Source organism: Ranitomeya variabilis, chromosome 1 (assembly GCF_051348905.1).
Source record: "Ranitomeya variabilis isolate aRanVar5 chromosome 1, aRanVar5.hap1, whole genome shotgun sequence".
In the NCBI taxonomy this organism is placed as follows: domain Eukaryota; kingdom Metazoa; phylum Chordata; class Amphibia; order Anura; family Dendrobatidae; genus Ranitomeya; species Ranitomeya variabilis.
In genome coordinates, this window is record NC_135232.1 from 534,492,002 (window position 1) to 534,514,621 (window position 22,620).

Here is a 22,620-nt window from a genome sequence, read left to right on the forward strand (position 1 = left end):
TTTTTCTTCAGGTAACAGAAACTCCCATTCAACGGAATCAATAACAATGCCCAAAAAAGAAATACACGTACTGGGCCCCTCGGTTTTTCCAGGCGCCAAAGGAACGCCGAACCGTTCTGCCACCCAAAACACTGTCTGCAATGCTACGTCACAACAATTGGACTGAGCAGGCCCGATGCACAAAAAATCGTCCAAATAATGTATCACCGAGTCAAAACCCGACACATCCCGAACAACCCACTCGAGAAAAGAACTAAAAGCCTCAAAATAAGCGCAGGACAACGAACAACCCATCGGCAAACATCTATCAACATAGAACCCCCGGTCCCAATAGCAACCCAACAGTCTCACGCTATCCGGATGAATGGGAAGTAACTGAAAAGCCGACTCGATATCGGTTTTAGCCAACAACGTGCCCCTGCCGCAGCTACGCACCCAGCATGTCGTCTCGTCAAAAGACGTATAAACCACGGAGCAAAGCTCCGGGTCTATCCTATCATTCACAGACCGCCCCCTGGGGTAAGACAAATGCTGAATTAGCCTAAACTTGTTAGGCTCCTTCTTCGGGACCACACCCAACGGTGAAACAACCAAATCTTCGAGGGGAGGAACGGGGAAAGGGCCGGACATCCTACCCAACGCCACTTCCTTGTTCAACTTTTCAGACACAACCGCCGCGTGCAAAACCGCAGATCTCAAATTCCTCAAAACTTGAGGAATACCAAAAGGAGGGGCGGGTATCCAAAAACCATCACGAAAACCTAAAAACAACAACTCCGCTTTCTGCCTATCCGGAAACCTAGATAGAGGACCATCGCGTCCAGCCTCACCGGCATCACCCCCTTTTGAATTACCATCGGGCTTTCCCTTTTTCTTGAAGCACTTAGCGGCACCATGGGAGGATCCGCTGCAATGCGAGCAAGCGTGCTTAAACTTACAAGTGGCCCCGAATTTGCACTGGCCGTCGTTAAACTGCCAACACAAACCATGCTTCTGGCCCCCCGATTGCCCAGACTGACTTCCTGATCCAGAAGAACTCCCTTGCACCGCGGTTTGGCCGGCATTTCCGGCCCCGCCCTGAAAGGAATGACCAAATTTCGTCAGCGCCATTACCCGCAACCACAAACCAATGTCCTTTTGATCACACCGGATCGCCGGATAAACCGCCTTCCGCTGCCTAAACTGTTCGTCGTACCGAAGCCAAGACTGACCCCCGTACGCCCTGTGCGCCTCGCCTATCGAATCCATATAACAGAATAGTGCCGAACAATTCTCAGGCGCCTTTTCACCAACTACACTCGCCAGAATCGCGAACGCTTGCAAACAGTTCGCAAAAGTCTGCGGGATAAGACGCCACCTCCACTTTTCCTCGTCCTCTTTCTTACTGTCCTCCTTTTTGCTCTTGTCCAAATTAAATTTTTCTAATGGAAGAAGCGAAAAAATTTCCACGTATTTGTCCTTCCAGATCTTCTCCCTCACTTCCTTTTTCAAATGAGCCCCAAGCGGCCCCTTAAAACAGACATAAACCTCACCCCGCGCTTTATCGTCCAAACAAATCCCGCCTTCCTTCTCCTTTTCGGTCTGCACCGACACCAACACGGGCTCAGATGAGCTACTGGGCGCCAATGCACCCCCTCCCGACACCCCGCTGGACGCCACCTGCACATCTCTGCTGCCGCTCACCAGGATTCCAGCCACCAGTGTCTCTAGCCAGCCAGGAGGCTGATGCTCCGCTACCGCCCACAGCTATCAATAGCCGACATGGTGCCGATGTATTCTTGCTGCTTCCAGAGCGGGAACTGGTAAGCACCAACCAACCCCCACCCTATAAACCCCCTCCTCATGCATATGACCCTCATCCCATAATTAACCCCTACCTCTCCTGACCTTCTGCTCTCAAACCCCTGTCATGACGGCCTGCACATATGCTGTCTGTGGGGGGAGGGGACGGCTCACTGTGGCCTGCTCTATTTGTACCCTGGGGTATAGTTTGGGCTAGGCCAGAATATACCCGGGGTATAATCTGGCCCAGAGGGGTATAAACTGGACTAGTCCAATTTATACCCCGGGGTATAGTTTGGGCTAGGCCAGAATATACCCGGGGTATAATCTGGCCTAGGCCACTTTAACCCCGGGTATATTCTGGGCGGGGGGGGTTAATCTGGCCTGTTACACCGGAGCACTACTACTATAAAAGGTTTGCATGGCCGCTTGGCCATGAGCTAGTGTAAACCTAATTTCATGTGTGTGTGGATGTATGCCTGTCAATGGATGAAAGCTCCTTATCATTCCCCCTCCTAGCGTTGTTGACTGCTCATGAATGGAAGAGCTACCTAGCGCCTGACAGTGCTATCTCACACCAGAGCACAATCTGTGCAGCAATCCTTTATCCTGACAATCAGTCAGTGTAGGGTGGGAACTCCCACTTGGTCTCAGCTGCTGACTCGGGGCATCCTCAGGCGTGGGCTCAAAAGCCAGGGAGGGTCAGAGTGAGACCAGGCACCAGTTAAGTGGGGGTGAATCTCAGGGATCCCACTAGCATCTTCAGCTGCACCCTGTGACTGTTAACAGGGCGCAGCATTTATTTAGGTGACTCTGAGAAGCAACAGAGATCGTTCTCTTTCACACTGGGTGAGGTCTAAACCCACGTGTAAGCATCCATCTGCCATTGCTCAGCAGTAGGTACCATCTCTGCATGGTGGACCCCGGGCTGCGAATGCACCTCATATCTACCGCTTTATTATTTGGTGCATTCCGCTAGCCCTAACATTTCACTAGTGCCAGGGTCTGGCTTGTAATGGCGCATGAACAGCGACTGCAGTGGTACATCCAGCAGCTGGAGGGCAGGTTGGCGGCTCTTGAGCGCACAACCTCAGCTGTGGATGTTACCACAGTAGCTGTTCAGGCTGCTAGCTAGGCTGCAGCAAGTTTGTCCACGGCCACCCCTGTTCCAATCATATCTCACCTCCCGTTGCCAGATAAATACTTTGGTGATAGCAAGTCATGTAAGGGTTTCGTAAGCCAGTGCGCTATACACCTCGAGCTCCTGGCTGCACGTTTTCCCACAGAGCGGGCAAAGGTGGGATTCATTATATCTCTCCTGTCGGGCAGGGTGTTGGAGTAGGCTACGATCATGTGATGCAGAGGGCTCTGCTGTTTCTGAACACCCTGAAACAGGTCTTTTTAGGACTTCGAGTCAAACATGATACGGCACTCCAACTGCTGGCATTGACTCAGGGCTCGTCTATGGTCAGCCATTTTGTTGTCCACTTTCAGAAATTAGCATCTGAGCTGGAGTGGCCGGATAAAGCCCTCATCCCTGTATTTTGGAGGGGGCTGGCTGAACATGTGAAGGACGCTTTGGCCACTAGGGAGATTCCCGCCACACTAAAAGCTGTATCAACCCGCATCGATCTTCGTTTTAACAAGCGAAGGTTGGAGCGAGCCCAGTGTAGGCAGAGGTTTTGGCTGGCTCCCAGCTTTGCCAAACCTCTGGAATCTCCGGTCCAGGAGTCAGCGTTACATAAGGTCATGAAAGTGTCACGAGCAGGATCTAAGTACTGGACCGCTCGTGCACTCAAGGTCTGTCATGTCTGCCGGCAGTCAGGACATCTTGCCTCCAGATGTTCCCAGCCGTCGGTAAAATGTCAGCCTCTAGTGGTTGTAGGAAGAGGTACACTAGACACGGCGACGCTTTCCTCCAAACTGTCCTTTAAGGGGACAATTACCATAGGCCCATCCACTCTTACGGTAGAGCTTTGCGTAGATTTCGGGGCGGAGGGCAATTTTATGTAATCTGCCTTCGCCCAACGACACGCAATACCCCTGGTGATGCTCGCCAAACCTGTGACTGTATGAGTGGTAAATGGGTCGACACTACCCTCACAGATAACACACCAAACCATCCCATTTACTTTATCCATGTCTCCATCTCATCAGGAGATTATCTCCCTGCTAGTCATTCCTGAGGGAATTGATGAGGTCCTGTTGGGGATACCATGGCTACGCTACCACTCACCTCATACAGAGTGGTCCTCAGGGAGAATTCTGGGATGGAGTGAATCTTGTGAGGGTAGATGTCAGTGGGAGTGCATTCAGGTTACTACAACTGAAGTCCCCAGAGATCTTTCCTCTCTCACCAAGCACTATTGGCCTTATGCGGACGTGTTCTCCAAGTGGGTTGCGGAGACCCTTCCGCCTCACCGCTCCTGTGACAGTCCTATTGACCTCTTGCCTGGTGCTGAGCCTCCCTGGGGTCGAGTGTACCCATTATCTCTCCCGGAGATGGAGGCAATGTCTCATTACATCCAGGAGAATCTGGCAAGAGGATTCATTAGGAAGTCAGTGTCTCCTGCAGGGGCGGGGTTCTTCTTTGCGCAGAAGAAGAACGGAGAACTATGGTCATGCATAGATTACTGGGGTCTTAACGCCATCACCATTAAGAATAAATACCCTCTGCCCCTGATATCTGAGATCTTTGTTAGGTTGCGGGGAGCGAAGGTATTTACTAAGCTTGATCTGTGGGGTGCTTACAACCTGATTTGCTTTCATAAGGGGGACGAATGGAAGACTGCTTTTAATACCAAGAAAGGCACTATGAATACCTGGTGATGCACTTCGGGCTTTGTAATGCTCCAGCCATTTTCCAAGACTTTGTGAATGATATCTTCCAGGATATACTCTCCACCATGCTTATAACCTATCTGGATGATATTCTCATCTACTCTTCAGATATAGACTCCCACCGGAGAGATGTTTGCAAAGTCTACAACGTCCTACGGGCAAACTCCCTCTATGCCAAGTTGGAGAAGTGTGTGTTTGAGCAGGAGTCTGCCTTTCCTGGGCTATATCATCTCTGCCCAAGGATTGGCTATGGATACTGCCAAGCTACAGGCTGTGATGGACTGGCGGGAACCACATTCTCTCAAAGCGGTGCAGCACTTTATGGGGTTCATCAACTATTATCGCCAGTTCATTCCTCACTTCTCAACTTTGGTAGCTCCACTGGTTGCCCTCACCATGAAGGGAGTTAATCCCAAATTGTGGTCGGAGGAGGTCTCCAAGGCCTTCCTCTCTATCAAGTCACACTTTGCTGGTGCTCCCATTTTACACCGCCCTGATGTTGACAAACCATTTATCATGGAGGTGGATGCCTCTTCCATCGGTGCTGGAGCAGTCCTCTTCCAGAAAGATGCTCAAGGTCGGAAACATCCTTGCTTCTTCTTCTCCAAGACCTTCACACCAGCTGAGAGGAATTATTCCATCGGGGACAGGGAGTTGCTAGCCATGAAGTTGGCCTTTTCAGAGTGGAGACATCTCCTGGAGGGGGCTCGCTATCCCTTCCAAGTTTTCACTGCCCACAAAAATGTAGTGTATTTGCAAACCACCCAGTGGCTAAACTCTCGCCAGGCCAGATGGTCCCTGTTCTTATTCCGGTTCCACTTTACCCTCCGTTTTCTCTCGGGGGAGAAGAACACTCGTGCCGACGCTCTCTCTCGCTCCTTAGTGTAATCAGAGGAGGAGGAAGAGCCTCAGCTTATTGTCCCTTCAGAGCCTGAGAACTGCGGCTCCGGTTTCACTAAAGTCTGTGCCCCAAGGCAAGACTTTTGTTCCATCCAATTTGCGACCGGAGGTTCTCTCTTGGGCTCACTCGTCTAGGGTGGGAGGACATTTTGGGACCAAAAGGACATCTGAGCTTCTGGCGAGGACGTACTGTTGGCCGCATATGGCCAGTGACATCGCAAACTATATTCGGGCGTGTGTCTCCTGCGCCAATAATTGGTCTCCTCGGCAACAGCCTGTTGGGCTACTTTACCCCCTGCCGGTGGCAGACAGGCCCTGGGAGATGGTCAGGATGCACTTCGTGGTGGGCTTACCCAAGTCTCGTAGCTGCACTGTTATCTGGGTAGTCACGGACCATTTTTCTAAAATGGTGCACCTGGTGCCTCTTCCATGGTTTCCTTCTGCACGGGCCTTGGTGGTGTTGTTCATTAAACATGTTTTCTGTTTACATGGCATACCTGACAAAATTGTCAGTGACCGGGGTCCCCAGTTTGCGTCTCGGTTCTGGAGAGAGCTCTGTCGTCTTCTCAGCATTGAGTTGAATCTCTCTTCAGCATATCATCCCGAGACGAATGGGTTGGTAGAGAGGGCCAACCAGACTCTGGTCACATACCTGCGACATTTTGTCTCCACCAGGCAGGATGACTGGGCATCCTTGCTATCATGGGCGGTATTTGCTTCGAATAACGCCATGGCCGACTCCACCAGGCAGACCCCATTTCTCCTTAATTACGGCCAGCAACCGCGTGTCCCTGTGCCCATGCCCGTGTCATCCACCGACTCTAGGGTGGCAGACTGGGTGGTGGAGGCATGTGACATTTGAGACTGTACACAGGATGCAATCCGGACCTCCAAGGAGAGAATGAGGGTTTCTGCTGATGCACATTGGTTCCCCACTCCCGCCTTTGCTCCTGACGACTTAGTGTGGCTCTCCGCCCATAACATCAGGCTGCGAGTTGAGTCCACTAAGTTTGCGCCTCGCTACATAGGTCCTTTCAAGGTTCTGGAACAGGTTAACCCTGTGGTCTACCATTTGGCTCTTCCTCCACACCTGGGTATCACCTTTCATGTATCCCTCTAAAAGCCCATCTATATGTCCCGGTTCTCCAAGTCAAATGCCGGGACATCGGGTTCGTCCATGGACAAGTACGAGGTGAACTCTATATTGGGGTGCAAGGTGGTACATATCAAAAAATACTATCTGGTGGACTGGAAGGGTCACGGCCCAGAGGACACAACCTGGGAACCTGTGGAGCACATTCGGGCTCCGCCGCTCATTGCAGCCTTTGAACGTAGCGAGGTCCAAGGAGGGGGGGCTCTAGAAGGGGGGTAATGTTAGGAGTCAAGTTCCCGCCGCTGCACAGGGGGAATCTTGAACCATGTCTGCTGTGGTCTCCCATTCTCTTCCAGCTGCAGTGGAGCCTGCTCAGCAGAGACGTCGGTCCCAGCGTCTGGCTCAAGCTGACACTGCGCGCTTGGTAACTGCTGCCTTACCAGGCTCTGCCTTTGTAGCCAGAATTGATCAGCAGCGAGCAGACGTTTCATGGACTAAGTCCTGCTTTTCCCATACTGAGCATGCCCACGGGACGACCTCCCATTGGAGGTTGGGGGACACATGCCCAGGTCCTTTTGCGACTCCTATTGGACCATCAGGAAGGTCCCGAAGCGCTACTACTATAAAAGGTTCGCATGGCCGCTTGGCCATGTGCTAGTGTAAACCTATTTTCGTGTGTGTGGATCTATGTCTGTCGATGGATGAAAGCTCTGAATTATTCTCCTTCCTAGATTTGTTGACTGCTCATGAATGGAGGAGCTACCTAGCGCCTGACAGTGCTATCTCACACCAGAGCACGATCTGTGCAGTAATCCTTTATCCTGACAATCGGTTAGTGTAGGGTGGGAACTCTCGCTTGGTCTCAGCTAGGGTTGAGCGACTTTCATTTTTTAAGATCGAGTCGGGCTTTGCGAAACCCGACTTTGTCCAAAGTCGAGTCGAGTGAAGTCGGCCGATTATCGCGAAAAGTCGGGGATCGACCGAAACATGAAACCCAATGCAAGTCAATGGGGAAGCATAGTCGGCAGTGAGTGGAGGCCAGGAAAACATCTACAGTGCCCATTTTAATGCCAAAAACATCCATTCTTGTTTCTGAAGCTTGTCAATCTTAATTAACTTTCTAATAATAGTTGGGCATTGGAAATTGGGGGTCATTTGGCAAAAGTTGTGGGGGGTAGGGCTGGTTCAAGGTTTTAGTGGGCCCAGGAAACGTGGACTACTGTTGTGAATTTGGTTTTGGGCTCCCCCGGTGGTCACTGGTGGTACTGGACTTGTCTTCACTTTCTCTGTTCACCTGTTTCCTCCAGGATATGGGAGTTTCCTATTTAACCTTGCTGCTCGGTCATTGCCTTGCCGGTCATCAATGTAACCAGAGCCTTCTGTTTCTTGTTCCTGCTCCTAGTCTTCTGATCAGCTAAGTTGGACTTTTGTCCTGAGTATTATTTTGCATTTTTGTTCCAGTTCACAGTTATGGTATATTGCTGTAGCTGGAAGCTCTTGTGAGCTGAAATTACCACTCCAGTCTCATGAGTTGAGACTTGAGTTTAAAGTAATTTCAGGATGGTTTTGTAAATAGGGTTTTCAGCTGACCGTGAAGTTCCCTTTCTTATTTTCCTACTATCTAGTAAGTGGACCTCGCTTTGCTGAACCTGCCTTCATACTACGTATGTCTTTTCCCTCTGAACTCACCGTCAATACATGTGGGGGGCTTCTGTCACCTTTTTGGGGAATTTCCACTTGAGGTAAGCCAGGCCTGTTTTTCCTCTGCCAGGGTTAGTTAGTCCTCCGGCTGGCGCTGGGCGTCTAGGGATTACGTAGGCACGCTACCCGGCCACTGTTAGTTGTGCGGTAGGTTTAGCTCACGGTCAGCTCTAGCTTCCATCATCCAAGAGCTAGTCCTGATTTATGCGTTTCTGTAGTTCTCTTGTCATTGAGAACCATGACAGTATGACCGGCCATGTGTTAAAACTATTGGCAGAAGAAAGGAGTGAAAAGAAGCCTGCAAATTTTTTTTTTTTTTTTTCTGAGCTTGCTCAATAGTTGGCTCTTTAGCATTTCTGCTTAAATTGCAGCTTTTGTCTCTCTCTCCTTCTAATCCTTGAATGACTCTGATCTCACCTGGTTAAAATGGATCCTCAGAGTTTAGCTACAGGTTTGAATAATCTTTCTATGAAGGTTCAAAATTTACAGGATTTTGTTATTCATGCTCCTGTATCTGAACCTAGAAATCCTTTACCAGAATTTTTCTCCGGGGATAGATCTCGTTTTCAGAATTTCAAAAATAATTGTAAGTTGTTTCTGTCTTTGAGATCTCGCTCCGCTGGAGACCCCGCACAGCAGGTTAGGATTGTAATTTCCTTACTCCGGGGTGACCCTCAGGATTGGGCATTTGCATTGGCACCAGGGGATCCTGCGTTGCTCAATGTGGATGCGTTTTTTCTGGCTTTGGGGTTGCTTTATGAGGAACCTAGTTCAGAGATTCAGGCTGAAAAAGCCTTGATGGCCCTGTCTCAAGGGCAAGAGGAAGCTGAAATATACTGCCAAAAATTTCGCAAATGGTCTGTGCTTACTCAGTGGAATGAGTGTGCCTTGGCGGCGAATTTCAGAGAGGGTCTCTCTGTTGCCATTAAAGATGTTATGGTGGGGTTCCCTGTGCCTACAGGTCTGAATGAGTCCATGACAATGGCTATTCAGATTGATCGGCGTTTGCGGGAGCGCAAACCTGTGCACCATTTGGCGGTGTCTCCTGAGAAGGCGCCAGAGAATATGCAATGTGATAGAATTCTGTCCAGAAGCGAACGGCAGAATTTTAGGCGAAAAAATGGGTTGTGCTTCTATTGTGGTGATTCAGCTCATGTTATATCAGCATGCTCTAAACGTACAAGAAAAGTTGATAAGTCTATTTCAATTGGCACTTTGCAGTCTAAGTTTATTTTATCTGTGACCTTGATTTGTTCTTTGTCGTCAATTACCGCGGACGCTTATGTCGACTCTGGCGCCGCTTTGAGTCTTATGGATTGGTCCTTTGCCAGGCGCTGTGGGTTTAATTTAGAGCCTCTGGAAGTTCCTATACCTCTGAAGGGTATTGACTCTACGCCATTGGCTAGTAATAAACCACAATACTGGACACAAGTGACTATGCGTATGAATCCGGACCATCAGGAGACGATTCGCTTTCTTGTGTTGTACAATCTACATGATGTTCTGGTACTTGGATTGCCATGGCTGCAGGCCCATAATCCAGTCCTTGACTGGAAAGCAATGTCTGTGTTAAGCTGGGGATGTCAGGGGGCTCATGGGGACGTACTTTTAGTTTCCATTTCGTCATCTATTCCCTCTGAGATTCCGGAATTTTTATCTGATTATCGTGATGTTTTTGAGGAGCCTAGGCTTGGTTCACTACCTCCTCACAGAGATTGCGATTGTACCATAGATCTGATTCCGGGCAGTAAATTTCCAAAGGGTCGTTTATTTAATCTATCTGTGCCTGAACATGCTGCTATGCGAGAATATATTAAGGAGTCCCTGGAAAAGGGACATATTCGTCCATCTTCCTCTCCCTTAGGAGCCGGTTTTTTCTTTGTATCTAAGAAAGATGGCTCTTTGAGGCCGTGTATTGATTATCGACTCTTGAATAAAATCACAGTCAAATATCAGTATCCTCTGCCACTGCTGACTGATCTGTTTGCTCGAATAAAGGGGGCTAAGTGGTTCTCTAAGATTGATCTCCGTGGGGCGTATAATTTGGTGCGAATTAAGCAGGGGAATGAGTGGAAAACCGCATTTAATACGCCTGAGGGCCACTTTGAGTATCTAGTAATGCCTTTTGGTCTTTCAAATGCCCCTTCAGTTTTTCAGTCCTTTATGCATGACATTTTCCGTGAATACCTGGATAAATTTATGATTGTGTATCTTGATGATGTTTTGATTTTTTCGGATGACTGGGACTCTCATGTCCAACAGGTCAGGAGGGTTTTTCAGGTTTTGCGGTCTAACTCCTTGTGTGTGAAGGGTTCTAAGTGTGTTTTTGGGGTTCAAAAAATTTCTTTTTTGGGGTACATTTTTTCCCCCTCGTCCATTGAGATGGACCCTGTCAAGGTTCGGGCTATTTGTGATTGGACGCAGCCTTCTTCTCTTAAAAGCCTTCAGAAATTTTTAGGCTTTGCTAATTTTTATCGTCGATTTATTACTGGTTTTTCTGATGTTGCTAAACCTTTGACTGATCTGACCAAGAAGGGTGCTGATGTTGCTGATTGGTCCCCTGCCGCTGTGGAGGCCTTTCGGGAGCTTAAGCGCCGCTTTTCCTCTGCCCCTGTGTTGCGTCAGCCTGATGTTACTCTTCCTTTTCAGGTTGAGGTCGACGCTTCCGAGATCGGAGCGGGGGCAGTTTTGTCGCAGAAAAGTTCCGACTGCTCCGTGATGAGACCTTGTGCTTTCTTTTCTCGAAAGTTTTCGCCTGCTGAACGAAATTATGATGTTGGTAATCGGGAGCTTTTGGCTATGAAGTGGGCTTTTGAGGAGTGGCGTCATTGGCTCGAAGGGGCCAGACATCAGGTGGTGGTATTAACCGATCACAAGAATTTGATTTATCTTGAGTCTGCCAGGCGCCTGAATCCTAGACAGGCGCGCTGGTCATTGTTTTTCTCTCGGTTTAATTTTGTGGTTTCATATCTACCGGGTACTAAAAATGTGAAGGCGGATGCCCTTTCTAGGAGTTTCGAGCCTGATTCCCCTGGTGATTCTGAACCTACCGGTATTCTTAAGGATGGTGTAATATTGTCTGCTGTCTCCCCGGACCTGCGACGGGCCTTGCAGGAGTTTCAGGCGGATAAACCTGATCGATGCCCACCTGGTAGACTGTTTGTTCCCGATGATTGGACCAATAGAGTCATCTCGGAGGTTCATTCTTCGGCGTTGGCAGGTCCTCCTGGAATCTTTGGTACCAGGGATTTGGTGGCTAGGTCCTTCTGGTGGCCTTCCCTGTCTCGAGATGTACGAGGTTTTGTGCAGTCTTGTGATGTTTGTGCTCGGGCCAAGCCTTGTTGTTCTCGGGCCAGTGGATTGTTGTTATCCTTGCCTATTCCGAAGAGGCCGTGGACCCACATCTCTATGGATTTTATTTCTGATCTCCCTGTTTCTCAGAAAATGTCTGTCATCTGGGTGGTGTGTGACCGTTTCTCTAAGATGATTCATTTGGTTCCCTTGCCTAAATTGCCTTCCTCATCCGAGTTGGTTCCTCTATTTTTTCAGAATGTGGTTCGCTTGCATGGCATTCCGGAGAATATCGTTTCTGACAGGGGGACCCAGTTCGTGTCTAGATTTTGGCGGGCGTTCTGTGCTAGGATGGGCATTGATTTGTCGTTTTCGTCTGCGTTCCATCCCCAGACTAATGGCCAGACCGAACGAACTAATCAGACATTGGAGACTTATTTGAGGTGTTTTGTGTCTGCGGATCAGGATGACTGGGTTGCCTTTTTGCCGTTGGCGGAGTTTGCCCTCAATAATCGGGCCAGTTCTGCCACTTTGGTTTCTCCATTTTTTTGCAATTCGGGGTTTCATCCTCGTTTTTCTTCTGGTCAGGTGGAGTCTTCGGACTGTCCTGGAGTGGATGCTGTGGTGGATAGGTTGCATCGGATTTGGGGGCAGGTAATGGACAATTTGGAGTTGTCTCAGGAGAAGACTCAGCGTTTTGCCAACCGTCATCGTCGTGTTGGTCCTCATCTTCGTGTTGGGGACTTGGTGTGGTTGTCTTCCCGTTTTGTCCCTATGAGGGTTTCTTCCCCTAAGTTTAAGCCTCGGTTCATCGGCCCGTATAAGATTTTGGAGATTCTTAACCCTGTGTCCTTTCGATTAGAACTCCCTGCATCTTTTTCTATTCATAATGTCTTCCATCGGTCATTATTGCGCAGGTATGAGATACCTGTTGTGCCTTCCGTTGAGCCACCTGCTCCGGTGTTGGTTGAGGGTGAGTTGGAGTACGTCGTGGAGAAGATCTTGGACTCCCGTGTTTCCAGACGGAAACTTCAGTATTTGGTCAAGTGGAAGGGTTACGGTCAGGAGGATAATTCTTGGGTGACAGCCTCTGATGTTCATGCCTCTGATTTGGTCCGTGCCTTTCATAGGGCTCATCCTGATCGCCCTCGGGGTTCTTGTGAGGGTTCGGTGCCCCCTCCTTAAGGGGGGGGTACTGTTGTGAATTTGGTTTTGGGCTCCCCCGGTGGTCACTGGTGGTACTGGACTTGTCTTCACTTTCTCTGTTCAACTGTTTCCTCCAGGATATGGGAGTTTCCTATTTAACCTTGCTGCTCGGTCATTGCCTTGCCGGTCATCAATGTAACCAGAGCCTTCTGTTTCTTGTTCCTGCTCCTAGTCTTCTGATCAGCTAAGTTGGACTTTTGTCCTGAGTATTTTTTTGCATTTTTGTTCCAGTTCACAGTTATGGTATATTGCTGTAGCTGGAAGCTCTTGTGAGCTGAAATTACCACTCCAGTCTCATGAGTTGAGACTTGAGTTTAAAGTAATTTCAGGATGGTTTTGTAAATAGGGTTTTCAGCTGACCGTGAAGTTCCCTTTCTTATTTTCCTACTATCTAGTAAGTGGACCTCGCTTTGAGGTAAGCCAGGCCTGTTCTTCCTCTGCCAGGGTTAGTTAGTCCTCCGGCTGGCGCTGGGCATCTAGGGATTACGTAGGCACGCTACCCGGCCACTGTTAGTTGTGCGGTAGGTTTAGCTCACGGTCAGCTCTAGCTTCCATCATCCAAGAGCTAGTCCTGATTTATGCGTTTCTGTAGTTCTCTTGTCATTGAGAACCATGACAGACTACGTCACGGTGGTGGAGCAGTGAGAGGTAAGTATTTCAACTTTGCAAGTGCTGTGATCCTGAGCAAGCAGGGAGGCCCACTCGTTCGCATTGGCACTGGCACAGGGCCCCTCAAAGTACGGCGGTGTGTTTGCACGGCGGGGGCGCCTCCCACCGGCAGTGACACTTTTGCGTACTCTGAAGGGCCCTGTGCCTGTGACGTCGCCAACGAGTATGCCCCCTACCTGTTGAAGAAACCTGCACTTTCATCTGCACCTTCCTCTTTGTCCCTGTGTAAGGTGGTATTGTATGCGGGAAGGGGAACCTGACTTTCAGCAGGGTCAGATTGTGGCTGTGTAGCGTGCAAGGGGAATGTAGTGGTCTGGGTCAAAGTACCACAAGACTCATCTAGCACCGGCTGGGCAATGGGCAGGATGAGGACGAAACACTGATATAGGCCCAAATAATAAAGTGGGTAAAATGCAGTTCAAAATTGGTAACAGGACTAACCAGGTGGCATTGCTTAGTTCAGTGGAGTAGAAAACCCAGGAGCGGCAGACATCAATAGTAGGGCCGAACCACACTAGTAGGCCCTATGCAGTTTAATATTACAAATGAAGGCCGAAAGCCTGAAGATTAAAGGTCAGGAAAATAACACAGGACAACACCAAGGTGCGGCACACACAGTTACTAGGCCCAACCAAAGTAGTAGGCCAACTGCAGTTTAATTATTTAAAATGTAAGCCGAAAGCCTGAACATTGAAGGTCAGGACAACAAAACAGGAGAAAACCCAGTAGCGTCAGACACCGTTTTAAGGGCCCAACCACACATTTTAAAAACAACTACTTAACGAGAGCCTTAAGATTGAAGCTCAGCTTTATACAGTGGAGGACAACACCAGGGAGCGGCACACACCGTTAGTAGGCCCCAACCACCAATTTTTAAAAACAAAGAAGAAAAAAAAAAAGAAAAAACATTGAATAGTACTGAATTGCAAAGCACACAGCATGTGTGCTGCAGAAACAAAACCAGACACTTCTCTTTGCTCATTTGGTAGCAGGGCAGGAGGAACCAGACAGAGATGCAAAACCTCCAAGAACAATGGACAACTGGCAAGGGCTAATGAATCCTGCACACCTAAATATCCCAGTCAGAGCTGAAATCAGCAGGGACACCTGCCCAGGATTGCAACCCAGGAACAACTGTATTACTACAAACAACCACCGGAGGGAACCTAAGAGCAGAGTTCACAACAGTACCCCCCCCTTGAGGAGGGGTCACCGAACCCTCACCAGAGCCCCCAGGCCGATCAGGACGAGCCAGATGAAAGGCACGGACCAAATCAGCAGCATGGACATCAGAGGCAAAAACCCAAGAATTATCCTCCTGGCCATAACCCTTCCATTTGACAAGGTACTGAAGCCTCCGCCTCGAAAAGTGAGAATCCAAAATCTTCTCAACCACATACTCCAACTCCCCATCAACCAACACAGGGGCCAGAGGATCAACAGAGGGAACAACGGGCACAACATATTTCCGCAATAAAGATCTATGGAAGACATTATGGATAGCAAAAGAGGCCGGAAGGGCCAATCGAAACGACACCGGATTAATAATCTCAGAAATCCTATAAGGACCAATAAAGCGAGGCTTAAACTTAGGGGAAGAAACCTTCATAGGAACATGACAGGAAGTGTTATGGTCTGGTGATTAAGGAGCGACATGCTACTAGCTCTGAGCAGGTGGTAACCTTACCGACCGCAGTTCCTAATCTTAACACAGACACTAGCAGTAGCCGTGGGATGTTCCTGTCACTCCCTGGACACCTCGTCACAGCCGGAGAACTAGCTACCCCTAAAGGTAGAAACAGGAAAGCTATCTTGCCTCAGAGAAAATCCCCAAAGGATAGGACAGCCCCCCACAAATAATGACTGTGAGAGGAGAAGGAAATGACATACGTAGTATGAAACAAGATTTAGCAAAGGAGGCCACTACTAGCTAGACAGAATTAGTACAGAACAGAAAACTGTGCGGTCAGTAATAAAAACTAGAAAAAGTCCACCGCAGAGAAATGCAAAAATCTCCACACCTGACTAAAGGTGTGGAGGGCAAACTCTGCTGCCCAGAGCTTCCAGCTTAGCTAAATAGATCCATACTGATAAGCTGGACAAATGAGCAAAACATAGAAAATGCCAAACAACAAAGTCCACAACAAGTGAACTGCAAAAAGACAAGCAAGGACTTAGCTTTGCTGCAATGGTCAGAGTGGCAGGGAAATCCTCGGAGAGCCATGACTCCAAGCTCAACAATTGACAACTGGCATTGAATTAGGGATAAGGCCAGACTAATATAGCCGAGCCAGAAAGACGATCAGTGAGAACAGCTGCTGATGCTAAATCCAAGAAGCAGCCATACCACTCAAAACCACAGGAGGGAGCCCAAGAGCAGAATTCACAAAAATGCTACTTATAACCACCGGAGGGAGCCCAAGAGCGGAATTCACAACAGTACCCCCCCTTGAGGAGGGGTCACCGAACCCTCACCAGAGCCCCCAGGCCGACCAGGACGAGCCAAATGGAAAGCACGAACCAAATCGGCGGCATGGACATCGGAGGCAACCACCCAAGAATTATCCTCCTGGCCATAACCCTTCCACTTGACAAGATACTGAAGCCTCCGCCTCGAAAAACGAGAATCCAAAATTTTCTCAACCACATATTCCAGCTCCCCCTCAACCAACACCGGGGCAGGAGGATCAACAGATGGAACAACGGGTACCACATATCTCCGCAACAAAGATCTATGGAAAACATTGTGGATGGCAAAAGAGGCTGGAAGGGCCAAACGAAAAGACACTGGATTGATAATCTCAGAAATCTTATAAGGACCAATAAACCAAGGCTTGAACTTAGGGGAAGAAACCTTCATAGGAACATGACGAGAGGATAACCAGACCAAATCCCCCACACGAAGCCGATGACCAACACACCGACGGCGGTTAGCAAAACGCTGAGCCTTTTCCTGGGACAATGTCAAATTGTCTACCACATGAGTCCAAATCTGCTGCAACCTGTCCATCACAGAATCCACACCAGGACAATCAGAAGGCTCAACCTGCCCTGAAGAAAAACGAGGATGGAAACCAAAATTACAAAAGAAAGGCGAAACCAAAGTAGCCGAACTGGCCCGATTATTAAGGGCAAACTCGGCCAACGGCAAGAAAGCCACCCAATCCTGATCAGCAGACACAAAGCATCTCAAATAGGTTTCCAAGGTTTGATTAGTTCGCTCAGTTTGGCCATTTGTCTGCGGATGGAACGTCGAAGAAAAAGACAAATTAATGCCCATCTTAGCACAAAAGGCCCGCCAACACCTGGAAACAAACTGGGAACCTCTGTCAGACACAATATTCTCTGGAATGCCATGCAAACGAACCACATGCTGAAAAAATAATGGAACCAAATCAGAGGAGGAAGGCAATTTAGGCAAAGGTACCAAATGGACCATTTTAGAGAACCGGTCACAAACCACCCAAATAACAGACATCCTCTGGGACACAGGAAGATCCGAAATAAAATCCATGGAAATATGCGTCCAAGGCCTCTCCGGGACAGGCAAAAGCAAAAGCAACCCACTAGCGCGGGAACAGCAAGGCTTAGCCCGGGCACAAGTCCCACAGGACTGCACAAAAGAACGCACATCCCGCGACAAGGAAGGCCACCAAAAGGACCTAGCAACCAAATCTCTGGTACCAAAAATCCCAGGATGACCGGCCAACACAGAACAATGGACCTCAGAAATTACCTTACTTGTCCATCTATCAGGAACAAACAGCTTCCCCACAGGACAGCGGTCAGGTTTATCAGCCTGAAATTCCTGTAGCACCCGCCGCAAATCAGGGGAGATGGCAGACAGAATCACCCCTTCCCTAAGAATGCCAACCGGCTCAAGGACTCAAGGAGAATCAGGCAAAAAACTCCTAGAGAGGGCATCCGCCTTAACATTCTTAGATCCTGGAAGATATGAGACCACAAAATCAAAACGGGAGAAAAACAGGGACCACCGAGCCTGTCTAGGGTTCAGCCGCTTGGCCGACTCGAGGTAAATCAGATTCTTATGATCGGTCAAGGCCACAATGCGGTGCTTGGCTCCCTCAAGCCAATGTCGCCATTCCTCAAATGCCCACTTCATAGCCAACAAATCCCGATTGCCGACATCATAATTGCGTTCCACAGGCGAAAACTTTCGGGATAAGAAGGCACATGGCTTCATCAAGGAACCATCAGAATTCCTCTGTGACAAAACGGCCCCTGCCCCAATCTCAGAAGCGTCAACCTCAACCTGAAAAGGAAGAGAAACATCCGGCTGACGCAAGACAGGGGCAGAAGTAAATCGGCGTTTAAGCCCCTGAAAGGCCTCAACAGCCTCAGAGGACCAATTAGTCACATCAGCGCCTTTCTTCGTCAAATTGGTCAGGGGTTTAACCACACTAGAGAAGTTGCCAATGAAACGGCGATAAAAATTAGCAAAGCCCAAAAATTTCTGAAGGCTCTTCACAGATGTGGGTTGAATCCAGTCATGAATGGCTTGGACCTTAACAGGATCCATTTCTATAGACGAAGGAGAAAAAATAAACCCCAAAAAAGAGACCTTCTGAACTCCAAATAGGCACTTAGACTCCTTCACAAATAGAGCATTATCACGAAGGATCTGGAATACCATCCTGACCTGCTTCACATGAGACTCCCAATCATTGGAAAAAATAAAAATATCATCCAAATACACAATTAACCCCTTCCCGACATCGGACGTACTATACCGTCCGATGTCGGGTCCCCTGCTTTGATGTGCGCTCCGGCGGTGAGCGCACATCAAAGTCACGACATGTCAGCTGTTTTTTACAGCTGACATGTGCGCGCAATAGCGGCGGGTGAAATCGCGATCACCCGCCGCTATTAACTAGTTAAATGCCACTGTCAAACGCAGACAGCGGCATTTAACTACCGCATCCGGTCGGGCGGCCGGAAATGAGCGCTTCGCCGACCCCCGTCACATGATCGGGGGTCGGCGATGAGTCAGGAAGGTAACCATAGAGGTCCTTGAGACCTCTATGGTTACTGATCGCCGGTGGCTGTGAGCGCCACCCTGTGGTCGGCGCTCACAGCACACCTGCATTTTAGCTACATAACAGCGATCTGATGATCGCTGCTATGTAGCTGAGCCGATCGGGCTGTGCCTGCTTCTAGCCTCCCATGGAGGCTATAGAAGCATGGCAAAAGTAAAAAAAAAAAGTTAAAAAAAATGTGAAAAAAATAAAAAAAATATAAAAGTTTAAATCACCCCCCTTTCGCCCCAATCAAAATAAATCAATAAAAAAAATATCAAATCTACACATATTTGGTATCGCCCGATCTATCAATAAAAAAAGCATTAACCTGATCGCAAAACGGCGTAACGAGAAAAAAAATCAAAACGCCAGAATTACGTTTTTTTGGTCCCCGCGACATTGCATTAAAATGCAATAACGGGCGATCAAAAGAACGTATCTGCACCGAAATGCTATTATTAAAAACGCAAGCTCGGCATGCAAAAAATAAGCACTCACCCGACCCCAGATCACGAAAAATGGAGACGCTACGGGTATCGGAAAATGGCGCAATTTTATTTATTATTTTTTTTGCAAAGTTTGGAATTTTTTTTCACTACTTAGGTAAAACATAACCTAGACAAGTGAGGTGTCTATGAACTCGTACTGACCTGGAGAATCATAATGGAAGGTCAGTTTTATCATTTAGTGAACCTAGCAAAAAAAAAAAAAAAAAAACAAGTGTGGGATTGCACTTTTTTTGCAATTTCACCGCATTTGGAATTTTTTTCCCGTTTTCTAGTACAAGCCATGGTAAAACCAATGGTGTCATTCAAAAGTACAACTCGTCCCGCAAAAAATAAGCCCTCACATGGCCAAATTGACGGAAAAATAAAAAAGTTATGGCTCTGGGAAGGAGGGGAGTGAAAAACGAAAATGGAAAAACGAAAAATCCCACGGTCATGAAGGGGTTAAGAACTTGTCAAGATAATTGCGGAAAATATCATGCATAAAGGCCTGAAATACTGAAGGAGCATTAGAAAGCCCGAAAGGCATCACCAGGTATTCAAAATGGCCTTCGGGCGTATTAAATGCAGTTTTCCATTCGTCACCCTGTTTAATACGAACAAGATTATATGCCCCTCGAAGGTCAATCTTGGTAAACCAATTAGCCCCCTTAATCCGAGCAAACAAATCAGAGAGCAAAGGTAAAGTATATTGGAATTTGACCGTGATCTTATTAAGAAGACGATAATCAATACAGGGTCTCAAGGAGCCATCCTTCTTGGCAACAAAAAAGAATCCCGCTCCCAATGGTGACGAAGACGGCCGAATATGCCCCTTCTCTAAAGACTCCTTTACATAGCGCCGCATGGCTGCATGCTCTGGCACAGACAGATTGAAAAGTCGGCCCTTAGGGAACTTACAGCCAGGAATCAAGTCAATAGCACAATCTCAGTCCCTATGTGGAGGAAGGGAACTGGACTTGGGCTCATCAAATACATCCTGGAAATCTGACAAAAATTCAGGAACATCAGAAGAGGGGGAAGAGGAAATTGACATTAAAGGAACGTCACTATGTACCCCTTGACAACCCCAACTAGTCACAGACATTGATTTCCAATCCAGCACTGGATTGTGTACTTGTAACCATGGAAAACCCAGTACAACAACATCATGTAAATTATGCAACACCAGAAAACGACAATCTTCCTGATGTGCTGGAGCCATGCACATAGTCAGCTGAGTCCAATACTGAGGTTTATTTGTGGCCAACAGTGTAGCATCAATACCCCTTAAGGGTATGGGTGTTATGACCCCAATGGCGAGGGTCTCAGAGGAACAAGTAAGTCTGCGAAGTACAAAAAATCCAGCTCATAGGGCAGTGGTAACTGGGTTGACCATATATCTACTCCTAACGCCAACACTAGAAGTAGCCGGGGAACATGCCTACGTTGGTCGCTAGATGTCTCGCGCCAGCCGGAGGACTAACTACCCCTAGAAGAGGAAAACAAAGACCTCTCTTGCCTCCAGAGAATAGACCCCAGAAGTAGGATACAAGACCCCCACAAATAATAACGGTGAGGTAAGAGGAAATGACAAACACAGAGATGAACTAGGTTTAGCAAAGAGAGGCCCACTTACTAATAGCAGAATGTAGTAAGATAACTTATATGGTCAACAAAAACCCTATCAAAAAATCCACACTGGAGATTCAAGAACCGCCGAACCGTCTAACGGCCCGGGGGGGAGAACTCCAGCCTCCCTAGAGCTTCCAGCAAGGTTAGGATACAGATTATGTACAAGCTGGACAAAAATGCAAACAAAAACAAATAGCAAAAAGCAAGAAAGCAGACTTAGCTTAATTTAGCAGGAACCAGGATCAGTAGACAAGAGCACAACAGATTAGCTCTGATTACAACGTTGCCAGGCATTGAACTGAAGGTCCAGGGAGCTTATATAGCAACACCCCTGACCTAACGACCCAGGTGAGCATACAAGGGATGGCAGACATTCCCAGAGTCAAATCACTAGTAACCACTAGAGGGAGCCAAAAAGGTAAATTCACAACAGTACCCCCCCTTAGTGAGGGGTCACCGAACCCTCACCAAGACCACCAGGGCGATCAGGATGAGCGGTGTGAAAGGCACGAACCAAATCGGCCACATGCACATCAGAGGCGACCACCCAGGAATTATCCTCCTGACCATAGCCCTTCCATTTGACCAAGTACTGAAGCCTCCGCCTGGAGAGACGAGAATCTAAGATCTTCTCCACCACGTACTCCAACTCGCCCTCAACCAACACCGGAGCAGGAGGCTCAGCAGAAGGAACCACAGGCACAACGTACCGCCGCAACAAGGACCTATGAAATACGTTGTGAATGGCAAACGACACCGGAAGATCCAGGCGAAAGGATACCGGATTAAGGATTTCCAATATCTTGTAAGGACCAATGAAGCGAGGCTTAAATTTGGGAGAGGAGACCTTCATAGGAACAAATCGAGAAGACAGCCATACCAAATCCCCAACGCGAAGTCGGGGACCCACACCGCGGCGGCGGTTGGCAAAACGCTGAGCCTTCTCCTGTGACAACTTCAAGTTGTCCACCACATGACTCCAGATCCGCTGCAACCTATCCACCACGGAATCCACCCCCGGACAGTCAGAAGGCTCCACATGTCCCGAGGAAAAACAAGGATGGAAACCAGAGTTGCAGAAAAATGGCGAAACCAAGGTGGCGGAACTAGCCCGATTATTAAGGGCAAATTCAGCCAACGGCAAGAAGGTCACCCAATCATCCTGATCAGAAGAGACAAAACACCTCAAATAAGCCCCCAGAGTCTGATTAGTTCGCTCCATTTGTCCGTTAGTCTGGGGATGGAAAGCGGATGAAAACGACAACTCAATGCCCATCCTACCACAAAAGGATCGCCAGAACCTGGAAACAAACTGGGATCCTCTGTCCGACACAATATTCTCAGGAATGCCGTGCAAACGAACCACGTTCTGGAAGAACACAGGAACCAGATCAGAAGAGGAGGGCAGCTTAGGCAAAGGAACCAAATGGACCATCTTGGAGAAACGATCACATATCACCCAGATGACAGACATGCCCTGAGACACCGGAAGATCAGAAATGAAATCCATAGAGATGTGTGTCCAAGGTCTCTTCGGGACAGGCAAGGGCAAGAGCAACCCGCTGGCACGAGAACAGCAAGGCTTAGCTCGAGCACAAGTACCACAAGACTGCACAAATGACCGCACATCCCTTGACAAGGAACGCCACCAAAAGGACCTGGCCACCAGATCTCTGGTGCCAAAAATTCCCGGGTGCCCTGCCAACACCGAGGAATGAACCTCGGAAATGACTCTGCTGGTCCATCTAGCAGGCACAAACAATCTGTCAGGTGGACAAGAGTCAGGCCTACCAGCCTGAAATCTCTGTAACACACGTCGCAGATCTGGAGAAATAGCTGACACGATAACTCCTTCCTTAAGAATACCCACAGGTTCAGCGACTCCAGGAGCATCAGGCACAAAGCTCCTAGACAGAGCATCGGCCTTCACATTCTTAGAACCTGGTAAATACGAGACCACAAAGTCAAAACGGGAGAA

General features: G+C 48.4%; 1 protein-coding gene across 1 annotated transcript in view; it reads right to left on the reverse strand.

Moving 5' to 3' along the window:
• Window positions 1-22,620, reverse strand: part of LOC143766682 (excitatory amino acid transporter 5-like) — a 2,075,093-nt gene that overhangs the window by 950,575 nt on the left and 1,101,898 nt on the right. The gene's annotated exons all lie outside the window — the stretch shown is intronic.